The sequence below is a fragment of the Equus caballus genome, chromosome 1 (assembly GCF_041296265.1).
Source record: "Equus caballus isolate H_3958 breed thoroughbred chromosome 1, TB-T2T, whole genome shotgun sequence".
Taxonomy (NCBI): Eukaryota; Metazoa; Chordata; class Mammalia; order Perissodactyla; family Equidae; genus Equus; species Equus caballus.
This window is the reverse complement of record NC_091684.1, coordinates 33,844,766-33,864,239: the sequence shown is the minus strand read 5'-3', so window position 1 is coordinate 33,864,239 and position 19,474 is coordinate 33,844,766.

Genomic DNA, 19,474 nt, shown 5'->3' with positions numbered 1-19,474 from the left:
ATAACTGATAATTTACCAGAACAAATTGAAAGTATCCTTCCTAGTAGGATAAATGAGGCACATTGAAGATATACAGTGAAGCTGGGACATATTGCAATGCAGTTTTAGAAAGGTGAGGCTGAAGAGACAGTCCTAAGAGACTAGATCTTAATTGATCTCACCAAAGGAAACAAAAAAAGGAACTATGTGAGGTGATGGATATGTTAATAAGCTTGATTGTGGTAAACATTTCACAATGTGTACATAGGCCAAAACATTACATTGTACACCTTAAATATATGCAATTTTTATTTGTCAATTATGCTTCAATAAAGCTGGGGAAAAAAGAGGCAATGCAGAAAGTTATCAGTGATAGCCCACAAAAGGAAAAAGAATCACTGAAATCAGATTCTCATCAGCAATAGTGGATGTAAGGGAAAAAATGCAGCAATATCTTCAAAATGTTAAGAAAAAATTTTGAATCCAGAATTATATAGTTAGCCAAAGCATCTTTCAAATTAAATGGTGAAAAAGAATATTTTAAGACATCTCAAAGACTCAAAAATTCATCACCCGCAGCTTGTCTCTGAGCAAACTGTCAAAAGAGTATTTCTGGAAAGAAGCAGCAATGAAATACAAGAAAAAATGGTGGAAATGTAATTAGTAAAATGTATTATTGTTTAAGTAAATATTCTTTATAAAGTGCTTCTTAATAGCAGTCTGGAATATAAATTCTAAATAATATAGATGTCAGATTCTATTTTCCAAAAATGGACATGCTTTTCCACAAACTTGTCACTCCCCATCAAGAGGTAAAGCTATTTCTCTTCCCTTTGAAGCTGGTGAGGCTTATCACTGCTCTGACCCATAGAGTGCACAGAAGAGATGCTATGAGACGTCTGAGGGTAAGTCATAAGGATAGCTTCAGCCTGGCTCTCTCTTGTTGGGAGGTTCACTTTGGCGAAACCAGCCACCATGTCGTGAGGAAGTCCAAACTAGTTTACAAAGAGAGGCCATGTGGAGAGGTTCGTGTGGAAAGGAAATGCACCTCCAAGACAGCATCTGCCACCACACGCCTGAATGAATGAATTGTCAGATGAGTCCAGTGCCCAGCCTTAGAGTCTTCCAGCTGAAGTGCCAGATGTTATAGAGCAGAGACAAGCCATCCCCTCTGTTGCCTGTCTGATTTTCTGACCCACAGAATCCACAGGCATAAAAATTGGTTGTTTTGTAACCTTAAGTTCTGAGGTAATTTTTTTCACAGTCATAGCAACTATAACAGTTACCAAAATGGTAGGTAGTATATACAGGAGAAGATTGAAGGGAAGTAAAAACATGATAAGATTTTTGTCATGTTTGGGGAATGAAATAAATATTAACTCTAGACATGATAGAAAAAGGAGTAAGTTTAAGAAAGTGTATGATAATTAAGAATGATTATTAAGTGAAAAGATACAGATTCAATTTTAAAAATCAACTTTATTTTATTTGTAAGAGGCATAAATAATACCAGAATGAAAGGTAGAAAAGAGAAATAAATATACCAGGAGACTTAGTCTAACAAAGATAATATCAGACGAAATAGACTTTAATGTGAAATTATTTGGAACAAAAGAGACAATTTCATAATGATAAAAGTAATAATCCATTATCAAAATCATGAACTTTGCTCTGTCCAACTTCATGACTCAACAGGCATGTCGAAAAACTGATGTAATTAAAGGGAGAAATAGGCAATTTCAAACCACAGATGAAGATTTAACATACTCTCTTTCAAAACCGAATTCTCAAGCAGAAAAAAGTTATCAAATTGTATATCTATATCTATAAATTTAAATAGATATATGTAATACTTTGCATCCAACATAGAAAATATATTCTTTTAAAGCATACACAAAATATTTTAAAAAATTGATTATATATTGTGATGCAAGATAATCTTTGAGAAACACTTTAAAAGCTGATAATATAGAAACAATGTTCTCTGACCAACATGAAATAAAATTAGAAATCAATGCAAAAAGATAGTTTAAAAATTAGTTTGGAAAACAAAATCCTCTCTTCTGAACAACCCAAGGTCCAGATAAGAAATCAAAATGGAAATTATGAAATTTTTAGCAATGAAAGACAATGAAATTACTACTTGTAAATAATTAGTGAGATGCAGCTAAAAGTGGAGCTTAGAGAGAAATGGATGGTCTTTACATGTTAGAACACAAGAAATATGAAAAGCAAATAAGCTGAGCACTTAATTCACAAAGCTAAAAATAACATAGAGTAAACCTAGAGAATATGGAAGAAAATAAGAAACATGAATGTGGAATTTAATCATTTAACAAAGAAAACAACAAGAAAAAACATAATACCACCAGAAGTTTTTTATTTTAAAAGAATAATAAAGAGATCAATAAGAAAATAGAGAGAAAGAGAAGGCAAACAAAAGATCAAACAGGAAAAATAGCTATAACAGAGCTAAAATCCTAGGAGAATAATTTGAATGGCTATATTCAATAAATTTGTAAAGCCTAGATGAAATAGATTGTTTTCCAGGAAAATATGAACCAAACAAGCGTAGAAAATCTGAGCAAACAAATGATCACTCAAAAATCATAATCAGTATTAAAATTTCTACCCTCCGCAATAAAGACGCCATCCGTAGACAGGTTTCTAGGTAGTTGTAACAAACTTTCAAAGATCAACTAATACCTATCCTATACAAACTGTTGAAAAGACTAAAAAAAGAAAAGAAATTTAGAAAAAAGAGGAAACATGACCCAGTACTCTTATGAGGTCATACAAGTTCAATGAAAAAAGTTACAGTCAAATATGACATTTTTGAGGAAGATTAGCCCTGAGCTAACGTCTGCTGCCAATCCTCCTCTTTTTGCTGAAGAAGACTGTCCCTGAGCTAACATCCATGTTCATCTTCCTCTGCTTTATACGTGGGATGCTTACCACAGCATGCCTTTTGCTAAGCAGTGCCATGTCTGCATCTGGGATCTGAACCAGCAAACCCCGGGGCCACCGAGAAGCAGAACGTGTAAACTTAACCACTGTGCCACCGGGCTGGCCCCTCAAATATCACTTTTGAACATAGATGTAAACACATTAAATCAATGAACTGAATCAAGCAACATACTAAGAAATGCAACATGACCAAGTTTATATCAGAAGTTCAGCGACTGACATTCTATCAATGTAACTCACCACATTAACAAATCAAATAAAAAATATGACCATTTTAGTGGTCAACGAGTAAGGGAAAACTGTTTGACGATATTCAAAATATGTTCATGATAAATATATATATATCCCTTTAGCAAACTAGGATAAGAAAGAAACTCAATGTCATAACTCATATCAATTCAAAATCCACAAAAACAGATTAATGGTTAAATTTGGAAGCATTTTCATCAAAGTTAGGACATGATGTGCATGGATGGATATTTTCTATCACCACTACTACTCAAGATATTACTGGAGACCTTCACCGTGTTCACATTGGCTTCACATGCATTTAAGATTCTTCCAGGTCTTTCTGGCTTGGTAGCTCATTTCTTTTCATCACTGAATAATGATCTATTGCATGAATGTACTAGTTTGTCAGTTTACTCACCTTTTGAAGGGCATCTTGATTACTTCTAGTTTTTAACAATTACAAATAAAGCTTCTATAAACATTCATGTGTAGAGTTTTTGTGGACATAAATTTTCAATTCATTTGAGTAAATACTCAGGAGGGCAATTCTTGGACTATATGGCAGGTCTATGTTTAACTTTGTAAAAAACTGCGAAATGGTCTTCTAAGGTGGCTGTACTATTTGCCTTCCCACCAGGAATAAATGAGACTTACTGTTACTCCATCTCCTCCCCTGTATTTGGTATTGTCAGTTTTTGGATTTGAGCCATTCAAATAGCCATTCTGATTGGTATCTTATTGTTTTAATTTTCATTTCCCTAATGACATACGATGTTGAGAATCTTTACATATGCTGTTTGCCATCTTTATATCTGCTCTGATGAGATATTTGTTCAGATTTTTAGCTCATTTTTTAATTGAGTTGTTTGCTTTTTTATAGTTAAGTTTTACGACTTCTTTCTATATTTGAATAAAAGTCCTTTATCAGATAAGTGTTTTGCAACTATTTTCTCCAAGACGGTGACTCGTTTTTCCATTCTCTTAACAGTGTATTTCACAGAACAGAAGTTTTAAATTTTAATGAAGTCCAACTTATCAATTTTTTATTTCATGTATCATGCTTCTGGTGTCATATCCAAAAAGTCATTGCCAAACCCAATGTCACCTAGATTTTCTCCTGTGTTATCTCCTAGAATTTTTATAGTTTTGCACTTTACATTTAGATCTATGATCCATTTTGAGTTATAAGTTGTGAAAGGTGTAAGATCTATGTCTAGATTCTTTTTTCTTTCTTTCTTTCTTTTTGCACGTGGATGTCCAGTAGTTCCAGCATCATTTGTTGAAAGACTGGCCTTTCTCTATTGAAGTACCTTTGCTCCTCTATTAACAATTAGTTGAATTTATCTATGTGTATCTATTCCTGGGATCTCTATTCTGTTCCATTGATCTACTTGTCTGTTCTTTTACCAGGACTACACTGTCTTGATTACTGTGCCTTTATAGTAAGTCTTGAAGTCAGGTTGTGTCAATCCTCCTACTTTATTTTTCCTCTTCAGTATTTTGTTGAGTATTTTGAGTCTTTTGACTTTCTGTGTAAACTTGAGTTTGTTGATATCCACAAAATAACTTACTGGGATTTTGATTGGAATTGCATTGAATCTCAGACCAGGTTGGGAATGTTTGGCTGGAAAGATGTTAAGATATTTGGTTGGGAAGACCAAACATCTTAACAATATTGATTCTTCTTATCCAAGAAGTGGAATATTTCTCCATTTATTTAGATCTCCTTTGGTTTCTTTCATCAGATTTTGTAGTTTTCCTTATATAAATATTGCATATATTTTGTTAGATTTATTCCTAAGTACTTCATTTTTTGGTGCTAATGCAAATAGTCGTGTTTTTAATTTCAAATTTCAATTGTTCATTGCTAGAATATAGGAAAGGAATTTACTTTTGTATATTAATGTAACTCTGCTATAATCGCTTATTAGTTACAGGAGTTTTTTGGTTAATTTGGGATTTTCTACATAGGTAATCATGTTATCTGCAAGCAAAGAAAGTTTTATTACTTCCTTCTCCATCTGTATACTTTTTATTTCCTTTTCTTGTCTTTTTGCATTAGTTAGGACTTCCAAGGATGAGGGGACATCCTTACTTCATTCCTGAACTTAGCAGAAAGTATCTAGTTTCCCAGCATTAAGTATGATGTTAGCTACAGGTATTTTGCAGATGTTCTTTATCAGGTTTAGGAAGTTCCCCTCTATTCCTAGTTTGCTGAGGGTTTTCACCATGAATGCATATTGTATTTTGTCAAATGATTTTTATGCATCCATTGATATAATCATATGATTTTCATTTTTTTGTTTATGTTGTTTTGTTGATCTTGTTTCTTTTGTTGATGTGATGGATAACATTAATTAATTTTTGAATATTGAACCAGCCTTGCATACTTGTCATAAATCCCACTTGGTCGTGATGTGTAATTCTTTTTATACATTGTTGGATTGAAGTTGCTAATATTCTGTTGAGGATTTTTGCCTACATGTTTATGAAAGATATTGGTCTGTAGTGTTCCAGTCTTGTAATGTCTTTATCTGGTTTTGGTATCCGGGTAATTCTGGCCTTTAGGATGAGTTGGGAAATGTTCCTTCTGCTTCTATTTTCCAAAAGAGATTGTAGAGAGTTGGTATCATTTCTTTCTTAAATGGTTTGTAGAGTTCAACAGTGAAACCATCTTGACTTTCTGTTTATTCATAATTGATTTCATTTCTTTAATATATGTGGGCCTATTCAGATTATCCATTTCTACTTGTGTGAGTTCTGGTAGATTCTATGTTTCAAGGATTGGTCCATTCATCTAATTTATCAAATTTGTGGACATAGAGTTCTTCATAATATTCCTTTATTATCTTTTTAATGTCTATGGAATCGATGGTGATGGCTTCTTTTTGATTTCTAATGTTAGTAGTTTGTTTCTTTTCACTTTTTTTCTTGGTTGGCCTGGCTAGAGGTTTATCCATTTTATTGATCTTTTCAAAGAACCAACTTTTGGTTTTGTTAATTTGCTCTATTGTTTTCAATTTCATTGATTTCTTTTTTTTTTTTTTTTTTTTTTTAAAGATTTTATTTTTTCCTTTTTCTCCCCAAAGCCCCCGGTACATAGTTGTATATTCTTCGTTGTGGGGTTCTTCTAGTTGTGGTATGTGGGACGCTGCCTCAGCATGGCTCGATGAGCAGTGCCATGTCCGCGCCCAGGATTCGAACCAACGAAACACTGGGCCACCTGCAGCGGAGCGCGCGAACTTAACCACTCGGCCACGGGGCCAGCCCCATCAATTTCATTGATTTCTGCTCTAATTTTTCTTTTTTCTTCCACTTAGGTTTATATTGCTCTTCTTTCTCTAGTTTCCTAAGGTGGATTATTGATTTTAGATCTTTCTTCTTTTCTAATATGTACATGGAATGCTAAGAATCTCCTTCTAAGCCCTGCTTTTGCTGCATCCCACAAATTTAAATATTTTCATTTTAATTTAATAAAAAAATATTTTAAAATTTCACTTCTAACTTTTTCTTTGACCTATGTGTTATTTAGAAGTGTACTGTTTCATCTCCAAATATGTTGGGGTTTTCCAGCTATCTTTCTGTTATTGATGTCTAGTTTCTGTTGTGGTTTGAGAGCATACTTTGTATGATTTCTCTTTTTTAAAATTTATTCAGAAGTGTTTTATGGCCCAGAATATTGTTTATCTTGGTAAATGTTTCCTGTGATCTTGAAAAGAAGAATGTATATTCTGCTGTTGTTGGATTACATTTTCTATAAATGTCAATTAACTCCAATTGATTGATGGTGCTGTTCAATTCAATTCTGTTTTTACTAATTTTCTGCCTGCTGGGTCTGTCAATTATTTATAAAGGTGTATTGAAGTTTCCAAGTCTAATAATGGATCACCTATTTCTCTCGTGTATTTTGACATTCTGTTGTTAAGTGCATACACATTAAAGAATGTCATATCTTCTTGGAGAATTATCCTTATGTCATGCCCCACTTTATCACTGATGATTTTCTTTATTTTGAATTCTGATATTAATATAGCTACTCCAATTTTCTTTTGATTTGTGTTAGCATGGTATATCTTTCTCCTTCCCTTTACTTCTGATCTACCTGTGCTCTTATACCTAAAGTGGATTTCTTGTAGACAATATATAGTTGGGTCTTGTTTATTGTTTTATCCATTCTGTCAGTCTCTGTCTCTTAATTGATGTATTTAGAACATTCACGTTTAAAGTGATTATTGATATAGTTGAATTAATATCTACCATATTTGTAATTTTTTTCTATTTTTTGCACTTGTTCTTTGTTTCTCTTTTTTGGTCGTCCTCTCTTTTCTCTTTTTCTGCCTTCTCTGGTTTTAATTGAGCATTTTATGGTTCAATTTTTTCCCACTCTTAGCATATCAATTATACTTCTTTTTAAAACATGGTTAGTGATTGCCCTGGAGTTTTCAATACACATTTATAACTAATCCAAGTCCACTTTCAAATAACTCTATACCACTTCATGATTAGTGCAAGTACCTTATAACAGAGTATTCCCAATACCTCCCTCCTATCCCTGATGATATTACTGATGTTCATTTCACTTTTCCATAAGCTGTAATCACCGAGTACATTGTTGCTATTTTTATTTTGAAGAGTTTCTATTAGATCAGTTAAAAATAAGAAAAATAGAAGGTTTTATTTTACTTCATTTATTCCTTCTTTAACACTCTTCCTTTCTTTATGTAGATCTGAGTTTCTGACCTATATAATTTTCCTTCTCTCTGAAGAATTTCTTCTAACATTTCTTGCAAGGCAAGTCTACTTGCAACAAATTCTCTCAGTTTTTATTTGTCTGAGAAAATCTTTATTTTCCCTTCACTTTTGAAGAATAATTTCCCAGGATACAAAATTCTAGTTTAGTGGGGTTTTTTCTTTCAACACTAAATATTTTGTTTCACTTTTTCTTGCTTCATGATTTCTACAGAACAGTCCCTGGTAATTATTATCCTTATTCTTCTGTAAGTAAAGTGTTTTGTCCTCTAGGTTCTTTCAAGATTTTCTCTTTGTCTTTGGTTTTCTGCAGTTTGAGTATGATACGTGTGGATGTAAATTTTTTGATATTTATCCTGCTTGGTGTTCTCCAGGCTTCCTGTGGCTGTAATTTGGTGTTTATCATGAACGTTGGAAAATTCTCAGCCACTATTATTTTTAAATCTTTCTTCTACTCCCTTCTATATTTCTTCTTGTTTTGATAGTTCCATTATACGTATGCTATACCATTTGTCATTATTCCACAGTCCTTAGGTATTCTGCTAATTTTTTTCATTGTTTTTTCTCTTTGCATTTTAGTTTGGGAAGTTTCTATTGACATATCTTCAGGCTCACTGACTCTTTCCTCAGTCTTATTCAGTCTACTGGTAAGCCTAACAAAAGCATTCATCAGGGGCCTGCCTGGTGGCATAGTGGTTAAGTTCTGGCACTCTCCTGCAGCAACCTGGGGTTTACTGGTTCAGATCCTGGGTGCAGACCTACGCACGTTTGTCAAGTCATCCTGTGGCAGCGTCCCACTAGAAGAACTAGCAGGACTTATGACTAGAATATACAACTGTATACTGGGGCTTTGGGGAGAAAAACAAAAGAGGAAGATTGGCAACAGATGTTAGCTCAAGGGCAATCTTCCTCACCAAAAAAGCCTGAAAAAAAATACCAGGATTAATAATGATTCACATTTCTGTAATGAATGTTAAAAAAAAAGCATTCATCAGTTCTACTACAGTGATTTTTATTTTTGACATTGTCATTTGATTCTTTCTTAGCATTTCAGTCTCTCTGCTTACATTACTCACCTGTTCTTGAATGTTATTAACCTTTTCCATTAAATCCATATTAATCATGATTATTTTAAGTCCCCAGATCTCTGCTATATCTACATCTGAGTCTAGTTTTTGGATTGCTTTGTCTCTTCGGACTGTCTTTCTTTCTTGCCTTTTAACATGCCTCATTATTTTTGGTTGAAAGTTGGGCATGAGTATTATGTAATAGGAATTCTGGTAAGTAGGCTTTTAGTATGAGGGTTTATGTTTACCTGGCCAGAAGTTATGCTGTGTTTACTGTTTACTGTAGCTGTGTATGTCTAAGCCTTCACTTTCCTCTAGTGTGCTTATTTTTAGTTTATCCTGTTGTGTTCAGGTCTCCCCCCTTCCCCTACTAGTTTGGAAATTTTATTTTATTTCTTTTCTTTTAAATTAATTACCCTTTAAATTTTATCAAGCATATTTAAGTCAACAGAATCTAGATGTTATCAATATCATTATGCTATTCGTAAGGAATGAAATGCCTCTAGAACCCTTTAATTCAAACCAGTCCCCTCTGATATATATGCTATTGTCATCCAGGGTCTGGTACTATATTAATTTTTACTCTTAAAAATTAGACATTGTTGTTATTGTTTTATGCAGCCAATGTTTCTTTAGATTTACCCACATATTTACCTTTTTTTTTTTTGCTTGCCATTCCTGCCCACTCTCAGACATTAGTCTTGGGATTATTGTGTTTTTTTCTGAACTATGTTGTAAAAGTTTCTTGAAATAGAGTTGATTGGTTGTAAACTTTTTCAGATTTTGTATTAAAATGTATTTATTTTGCTCCTGATATTGAAAGATATTACAGGATATACAATTATAGGTTATCAGTATATTCTTTCAGTCTTGTATGGGTAATGTGCCCTTGAGACGTTAGCACTCAGGCTAATTATTGCTCTTTTTAATATAATGCATCTTTTTTTCTGGCTGCATTTAGGTTTTCTCTTTCTCTTTCTCCTCCTCCCCCTTCTCCTCCCTTTCCTCTTTCCTCTTCTCCTCCTCACCTCCTCCTCACACTCCTTCTCTGCCTTATCCTCCTTTTTCTTCTTTCTCCTTTTCATGTGTGTGGTTCTGTAGTTTTACCATCTTCTCTCTAGGTATAGATGTTTTTCTATATATCTTATTTTGGATTTGCTAGACTTCCTAAATCTGAAGATTGGTGTCTTTTCATCAATTATAGCCATCTTTAGAGGTTATTTCTTCAAATATTGCTTCTCTAGCATTTTCCCCCATTCTTTTCTTCTGGAACTCTGATTAGACATGTGCTGGGGGGACCGGCTTCGTGGCTGAGTGGTTAAGTTCGCCCGCCCCGCTGCGGCGGCCCGGGGTTCGGATCCTGGGTGCGGACATGGCACCGCTCCTCAGGCCACGTTGAGGTGGTGTCCCACGTCCCACAACTAGAAGGACCTGCAACTAAGATATACAGCTATGTACTGGGGGGGGGGGGGGGGAGGGGGGGGGAGGGGGGAGGCGGGGGAGGGGTTGGGAAATAAAGCAGGAAAAAAAAAAAAAGGTTAGCAACAGTTGTTAACCCAGGTGCCAATCCTTAAAAAAAAAAAAAAAAAAGTAAGTTGAAATAAGTTACATGGCTAACCACAGGAGAGTTGATATATTCATATGATAAATTTAAATCATCATTACAATAGATATTGTGGCAAAAATGTTGATTACATATGTGTTATTCATATATTATTTAATGAAAAAAAAAAGACGTGCTGGAATTCCCACTCTTCCTTCCAAGTTAGTTTTTTCATTGTTATTATCTCTTTGATAAGAACAATGCTGTATTCAGTAAATAACTTCAAATCTATCTTTCACTTCACCACTCACTTCTTCATAAGTTTCTAATATGTAGTTTAATAAAATATTTGAGTTTTAATGTTATGTTACTATATTTTTACTTTTTGGAAATTCTGCCTGGCACCTTGTAAATTTCTCTGATCAATTTTGATAGACTCTTGGCTTTTTTCCTCGAGGGAATGTATTAACTTTTTAGCATAGATGACCATATTTATAAGAGAAAATCAATTCCTCTGGGCTGAGGAGATAAATAGCTGGTACTTGAAGGCTATAATTCCATAGCAGAGAGAATCAAAGGAAAGTGGGTCCAAAATCCTGCACACCATCTTCTCTCAAGACATCTGCCAATTGAAAAGATTTATGTGCACTGGATGAAATTCCAATAAATCCATATTATATGAAGGAGCATATACAGGAGCTTCTTTGAGGCTAAAAAGAGCTGAACAGAGATTCAGCAGCTGCAGGGTGCTAGAGAGACAGAGGATGGATTTAAAGATTAGCAAAGATGGAGCAACTATCTAAATACCATGGACTTTTAGAAGAGATCACAGAAAGGCCATATCCTAGGAGTAAAAACAAAAAAGTAAATCATCTTTAACAAAGCCTAAAACCAAGCCTAGACAGGATTAAGATGATCTGCTTATACCGTTCCCGTCTGCTACAAGAAGACTTAGCTGGCTCAGGAAAGAGGTAGTGTCATTCAAAACCTTTACATTTTTAATACACAATGTCTGGCATCCAGCAAAAATTATGAGTCATGCTATTAAAAAGTCCAAATAGCCAAAAACCAGATGGTAGAAATATCCCACAGGTGATTCATACAGTGGAGTTATCAGAACAGAGAATTTAAAATAACAATATTAATATACTCAGGAAAATATGGAGAATTTCAGCTGACACTTGGAGTCGATTAAAAGATCAAATGGTGATCTAGAGCTGGAAAAACTTATAACTAAAATTAAGAAATAAGTCGATGGGTTTAATAAGAGATTGAATACAAAAAAAACAGAGGATAAGTTAACTACAAGACACATAAGTAAAGAGTATTGAGATTAAAGCACAGAGATAAAAAGATGAAAAATACATGACAAGGACAAGAATATATGGAACATGGTGAAATGTTTTAATGTGTGTGACTCTTAGAAGGTGAGGAAAGAATAGAATAGTAACAGTATTTGAGAACATATTGGCTGAGGTTTTTCCAAAACTGACCTAAGATATTAAATCACAGATTTGAGAAGCTCTGAGAATCCTAGGTAGAATAATTGCAAAAAATGTCACACCTAGGATCATCATAGTCAAAGGCGCCCCCACCCAAAAAAACCCCTAAAAGCCCCTTGTTTATATAGGGCTGATCTTTGTAACCAATAAGAGATTGTGGAAATGATGGAGTGTAACTTCCAAGACAAAGCCATAAAAGACACGGCACCTTCTCTTTTGTTCTCTGAGATCACTTTCTCAGGGAAGCTAACTGCCATGTCTTGAAGACACTCAAGCAGCCTTATGGAGAAATCCCTTTGGCAAGGAACTGAGATCCACTGCCAGCAAGCAGTAGTAACTTGGCAGACATGAGTAAGCTACCTTGGAAGAAGATCTTCCAGGCCTAATTAAACTTTCAGATAACTACATTCCTGGCTAACATCTTGTATTCATCTTCAGGAGAGACTCTGAGTCAGAACCACCAAACTAAGTCACCTCCAGATTTCTTACGCACGTGAACTGTGTGAGGTAATAAATGCTGATTGTCTTATGCCACTAAATTTGGGTTAATTTTCTGTGCAGTGACAAACAACAAACAGATTTTTGAGACCTCGAAGGGGAGTGCTGCTGTAACAAAAACCTAAAATATAGAGTGGCTTTGGAACTATGCAGTCAGTGGTATCTGGGTTAGGGAAAGCCTAAAGAGTCTTTATATATTTGTTAGTAGAAGCCTGGCAGCATTTGAGGAGACTGCAGGTAAGGACTTAAATGAAAGTGAGGGAAAGTCTACTAAAAGTTGGAGAAAAGTGGATCCTAGTTGTATACAAGCAAAGTTTATGAAAACGATTGCACACAGTAACATGGGAATTAGAAAACATACCAGATGAGCTATGTGATCTACCTAAGGAGAATTTTCAGGCAAAATATCGAGAATGCCTTGTTTCTTCTTTTCTCTTTTTCTTTTTTTTTTTTTTAAAGATTTTATTTTTTCCTTTTTCTCCCCAAAGCCCCCTGGTACATAGTTGTGTATTCTTCGTTGTGGGTTCTTCTAGTTGTGGCATGTGGGACGCTGCCTCAGCGTGGTCTGATGAGCAGTGCCATGTCCGCGCCCAGGATTCGAACTGACGAAACACTGAGCCGCCTGCAGCGGAGTGCGCGAACTTAACCACTCGGCCACGGGGCCAGCCCCTCTTCTTTTTTCTTATAGTAAAATGTGAGAGAGGAGACATAAGCTAAAGGTAGAACTGTTTTTAAAAGTTAGGAGAGAGGAGCCAGAAATCATTGGGTTTGAAAATTCCCAGCCTCTCCAAATGACACATGCTGCTAAAATTAAGAAATGACTTCCAGGAAAAGATCAAATTCAAGGCACTTTCAAAAATATGGTCTAGAGGTGAGGCTGAGAACGTGACTGTAAAATCCTTTTTAAAGATCTCAGAAAGATCCAAAGTGATGTCTTAGTGACATTCAGTCAGAGCAGAGAGGTTATTTGAAACACTTAAGTGTTTTTCCCCTCAGCAGGATCAGCTGAAACATAAGGTAGAGAAAAGCTTATCTCAAAAAAGATTTGTGGTGTGGCTTTCGTCTAATGGAGTAAACTCCAATAATATTCACAGGATATCCAAAGAGTTTTAAAGATATTTGTATTGGCATAAACAACACTAGCAGCAAGCTGAGAAAATCATACAAACAAAAACAATGGCTATGTTTTATGCAAAAGGAAGGATAACTCAAAGAGAAGAACCAAGAGCTCAGATGGTAGAGCCAAGAAATATGGAGAATCATTCCTATGCAAACATAGGAATGAGTCCGAATCAAGGAACTTCTAAACTTTGCTCAGTCAAATTTCAGAATTGCCGTGGAACATGTGGTGCCCATTTTCCCCTTTTTGAACAAGAACATCTATAGCAGTTATCCTACGCCTGTACCAGCCATTCTGTGTTTGCAATGGAAGGGGAAGCTAACTTGTTCCTTTAGTTCACATGACTTCAGATTAAGAGGAACAATACTCAAAGAGATTTTAAGAACCCACACTCAAGGAGACACATGCACACCTGGACCAGATCTAGATATAAAACTTTGGACTTTGAACTCATGCTGTAATGAGATGAATCTTTTGAGGGTGGCGTGTTTTGCATGTGAGAGGAGTAGAGGGTGGAATGTGGCAGCCAGCCACCAAGATGGCCTCCAGTGATTCTTGTCTCTTGGTATTAACACATTTGTGTAGTCCCGTTCCACACTGAACACAGTTGGCCTCTGTAACCAATAAGATATTGCAGAAATGAGGGAGTGTGACTTCTGAGACTATGTCATAAAAGAGAATGGGGCTTCCATCTTATGTCCTCTTGGATCAGTTGCTTTGATGGAAGCCAGCTGCCATGCCAGGAGGGCACTCAACCAGTCCTATGGACAGGTCCATGTGACATAGCATTGAGACCACCTGATAACAATCAGTCCTATTTACTCACCAAGTACATGAGTAAGATACCCTGGAAATAGATCTTTAACTTTAGTCAAGCCTTCAAATGACTGTAGTACCGGCAAGCATCTTGACTGCTATCTCATGTGAGACTCTATGCCAGAAACACCTAGGTGAGCTGCTCCTGGACCCCTTACTCACACAAATTGTAGGAGATAATAAGTATTTATTGGTTTTATCTGCTAAGCTTTGGGTAATTTTTTAATGTATCTATAAATAGCTAATACATGAAAAATTTTCAAAACTGAGGGATTTTTCCGTAAAAAGCACTAGCAGAATAAATACAAGAAAATCATACAAAGTCCATAAGAACCAAACTGCTGAAGTCCAAAACAAAGGGAAAATTTTAAAAGCAAGATTATCTCCTTACAAAAATTTTAAAAAGACATATTATCTTCAATGGAACATAAATTGTATAGATAGCTGTGACTTCTCAATAGAAATGATGGAAGCCAGAGACAACATAAAGATATCTTCAACATAGTGTCAGAAAATAACTGCCAATCTAGAATTCCTTACTGAACAAAGTTTCCTGCATTGAAGGTGAAATAAATACATTTTCAGTCAAATAAAAACTGAAAAAATTTTATCACCAGCAAACTCACACTAAAGGACATAATAAAGGGTATTTCTTTTAGGCAGAAGAAAAAGGATCCCCTATGGAAGCATGGAGTTGCAGGACATTATGAAAGCAAGTAAATATGAGTTAATTATGTCTGTATAAAACAACAATAACAATATCTTTTGGGGTTTAAAATAGGTGGAGAATTGAAATACACGAACAACAGTAGCACAGAAGTCAGGAGAGAGGGATTAAAATGAGACAAAGTGTTCTTTTCTCATTGTCCAGGAAAAGGATTAAGTACAAATATATATCAGACTTATTAAGTGCAAATATATATTAGACATTAATAAGTCAAGGGTGAATAAATAGGCTATAGGTAAAACATTTTCAGAGGAGTAAAGAATAAATAACTACTAAGTTGATAAAAGACAGAAAGGAATAATAAAACTCCCAATCAATCCAAAAGAAGAAAGAAAAGGGAGCAAAAGAACTCCAGAAAAGGTAGGACAAACAAAAAACAGTAAGATGGCAGATTTAAGTTCACAGATGGCCAAAAGTATCCACAACAATCGGACAGAATAAAAAGGAAAAGGTGGGAAGAATTTCTCATCATCTATCAAGACTTATATAAAGTTACAATAATTAAGGCAGTGTTCTATTGATGCAAGTATAAAGAAATAGAGCAAGTGGCCAGAAGATAGAGTCTGGAAATAGATCACATTCTTGTGGACACTTGACTTATGAAAAGGATGGTTCTGTAGAACAGTAATGGAAGGACTGTCTTTTCAATAAGTAATGCTGGGCAATTATCATCCAAAGTGGGACACTTTTGACTGAAAGAGTGAGAGCTAGGGAAAGTAGGGAAAAATCAGAGCTTTCCTGGGCAAATTGAGTTGTATGGTCCCTCTAGTCAACATTGATATACCTTGTGTCTGAGGGCAAGGGCAGGTCTTTGTATCCCCTGGCACTTAGTAGGCATTTCAAAATGTTTATTGAACACTGGGGCACTCTTGTAATTTATATTGTGATGGTATCATCTATCTCCTCCATCTGTCTGAGGCATTCTAGCTGTGCTTTTGTGTACCTTTATATTCATCCACTTGCTTTCCTCTGTTTTCAGCCTCCAATTCAGCCATATATATATAAAGTTTTAGAATAGAGCTTTTCCTCCTTCCTTGTATTTAATTCTCTCCTTTTGAACAAATTACACTCTTCCTATTGCTATATTTTACTCTTAAATCCTATTCTATCCTAGCTCTCCAGGTTTGACTTACAGCCTCAAACTTTCCTAATATCAACAAGAACAATCAAATAAAACTAAATGTAATACGTTATTGGTTATTTTACATTTAATAATTGTTTCTCATTTATTCCATTAGGCATTCCAGTATATACTGCAAGGACCTATCTTCTCCTAGCTCCCAATTTCCAACAAACAACAGTAACAAAACAAAATGTGAGCATCAACATTAACACAACTTCAGTACTTCTGAGGCATTACATATAGCAGTATTAAGGCATATGCTTATTTAAAAGAAGAAAACAATCTGGGTTTGGGTTTTTTTTTCTGAAGGGAGGAGTTAGAAAAATTTGCAGGTGGATGTAACTTGAAAATTTTTAGAGTAATGGACCATAACAGTCTACTCTTACAAGTTAAGTGTAATTTTTTGATATTAATATGGTCCAATGTCACTGGTCTCACAAAAATTAGATTTACCCTTTTAAAAAATCTTCCCACAAAAAATCAAATTAATTTAGGAAGTATTTGATCTCCACTAACCAAAAAGAAGGAAAAAGGAAAGAAAAATCCCATACTTTTTATTCTTTTAAAACTTTAAATAATGAAATGTACTGTACATAAAAAAGAGTACAAAGCAGTGTATATAACATATATGTGTACTAGGTTTGTTCTTAAAAGAAGTATAATTAATAAGCATTCAATTTCCTCTTTTTATTTTTCTAAGGACTTGAATTATCTGTGCCATCTGTTCTCTTACCCTGAAATACAGAGATTCTCAGAAAGAATTTGATGTGATTGGTGACAGGGAGAGGTACCCTAAATATTTAGGTAAGGCTAGTATTGTTTATATAGTTTAACATGCTTCACAGTTGAAAATATAGTAGCCACTGAAAGAACTAAGAAAGAGGGACTATATATTTAATAAAAACAATAAAAATAGCAGTGTATCCAAAGTCTTGGTTGTCTAGGAAGTGTGAGTTGAGAGCAAACTGGTAGGGACGCCTCCCTAAAAAAATATTTCTCATCATCTGTTGTAGTGTCTGAAATCCCACCTTTGAAATTACACTGTTGAATGAGGAAATCTTTTAGATATTCAAGAATCTCCCGTTGAACTTGTGACTCCTTCAGGGATCATGTCTTTCTATTACTAGCACAGTTTCTGACACATAATAAGTGTTCCGAGAAAATGCTGAATAATATTAAATAATAAACATTGCAGAGGATATTGGGAAGCATAATACTTGATACTCATGTTCAACTAACACTTGTTTGATAGATTGGAGAGAGTAATCAACCTATTATATTCTCGACCAAGGAGTGTGATCACTTTAAGCTAGATCACCCAGGCTCTTGGTATCTCTATTTTTCTAACTCTGGTAGCAGTTGATTATATTTTTGAAGGTAGGTAGTCTGGACTTGAGAGATCAGCAAAAAGGAGAGAGCCATTTTTAAGACACTCTTGTTCTTCAAATTAACATTTAATTCTTTAATTATGAATGTGACAGTTATCATTTATATAATGCTATAATCTACCAAACTATCTATGGCTAAAACACGCTTACATTTTTGTAAATGCATATATAAGCTTGTAACTTTATTATGGTATAGTGTTATCTATGATTCAGAGGTGTGAATGCCTAGAGTGAAATGTAATTCCCACTTATATACTATTTATAGGAGAAAATTTCACTGACTTGAAGTGATCTGCTTTGTGACACGAGGTCCATGAATTGTGTATTAAAAATCAGAAAGTGTTTGTAATCAAGATGGCAGCTTTGTGACTATCTACCATTTGGATTGTGGGTGCAGTGGAATTGGTAACTTTTCAACCTATCCATTGTTAGTTTTGTACTGCATAATTCTGTGAAGCTCAGAGGTTAAATGCCCCAGCTAGTAAATAGTAGAGTCAGGTTTTTGAAGGAATCCACTATTTAAATCATTAATTTAGATGCTCTATCCCCATTATCCTTCTCAAGTACAAAACATTTCAGAATCCTTTCTTAAGCTATGATTCAACTTTCTCTTCTTTGTCTTCTTTCTTACTTTCTCTTTTAAACATCTTCTTTCCTTCCTTTCTGTTTCACTCCCTTTTTCTGTAGTAACTTCAATGTTCAAAATCTAAAAAGAGGGCAAGAGAGTGGGTGGAGGTTGTGTGATACAGATGGAGAAAGAAAGGGGGGAAGAGATAAGGTTTGGGCTGAACAATACTTCACTTAAAAACACACACACTCCAATTCTTTCATAACATAAAGGCAAGTTTGCAAAGTGCTGTAGGTGAATGTATAAGTAAGAATGAAGTTACAATGTAAATACTGCAGACCAGAGGGGTGCAATTTCTTACTCTGAAAAACAAAAAACAGAAAGTACATCACAACACAAAACAAACAACTCTGTCCACCTTCTCAACGGTCATTTTCTTTTTTTTGCTATTAAAAAAACAATCCTTTCCTTTCTTTCCTCTGTGATGTGTGTGTTTCTAACTTGTGTGGAAGTGAAGACCGGAGAGAGGTGGATGATGTTTAATGCAAAATAAAATCCATTTTGTAAACACGTTCCTCTTTCCACAATGGCATTCCTTTTGGTATTTACGTTAGATTTCTCCTTGTGTATTTTATATAGGCATACGAGTACAAGATATATAAGCAAATCTAACGTAGATTATCACTCATTTGCCTTTTCCAGGAGGAATCCTGCAGATCAGTAAACACAAAGCAAGGATCCTCAGCACGCTTTTTATTAAAGGATGCAGAAAATCTCGTGTATGGCCACAAGATGTCATTTTCAAAAGCATATTCTAAGGCAATGAAAAATGTTTATGATAAACATTTAAAAAATTTTTTCTAATCACGAACGCCATATATACTTGCTAAGAAAATATGGAAAGTATAAAATGGAAGACAAAAATACGATCGTTGTACCACTTTTAATATTTTGATGTATCCCTCCGCCCCAGTGTGGTTTTTTTTTTTTTTTTTTTTTTTTTTTACACAGTTTCCCCTATAACTTTTTTGGGGGCGTGGGGGGGGGGTGTGAAGGTAATTTATGTAAAAAGTGAGATCAATTAACAGGTTTGGATTTCACAAATGCGCTATAGGAGAGAAGAGGAGCCATACTGGCCTTGATCACAATACGATATTAATTGATCTCTTTGTCCAGCTTGTGTGATGTGCAGGAAG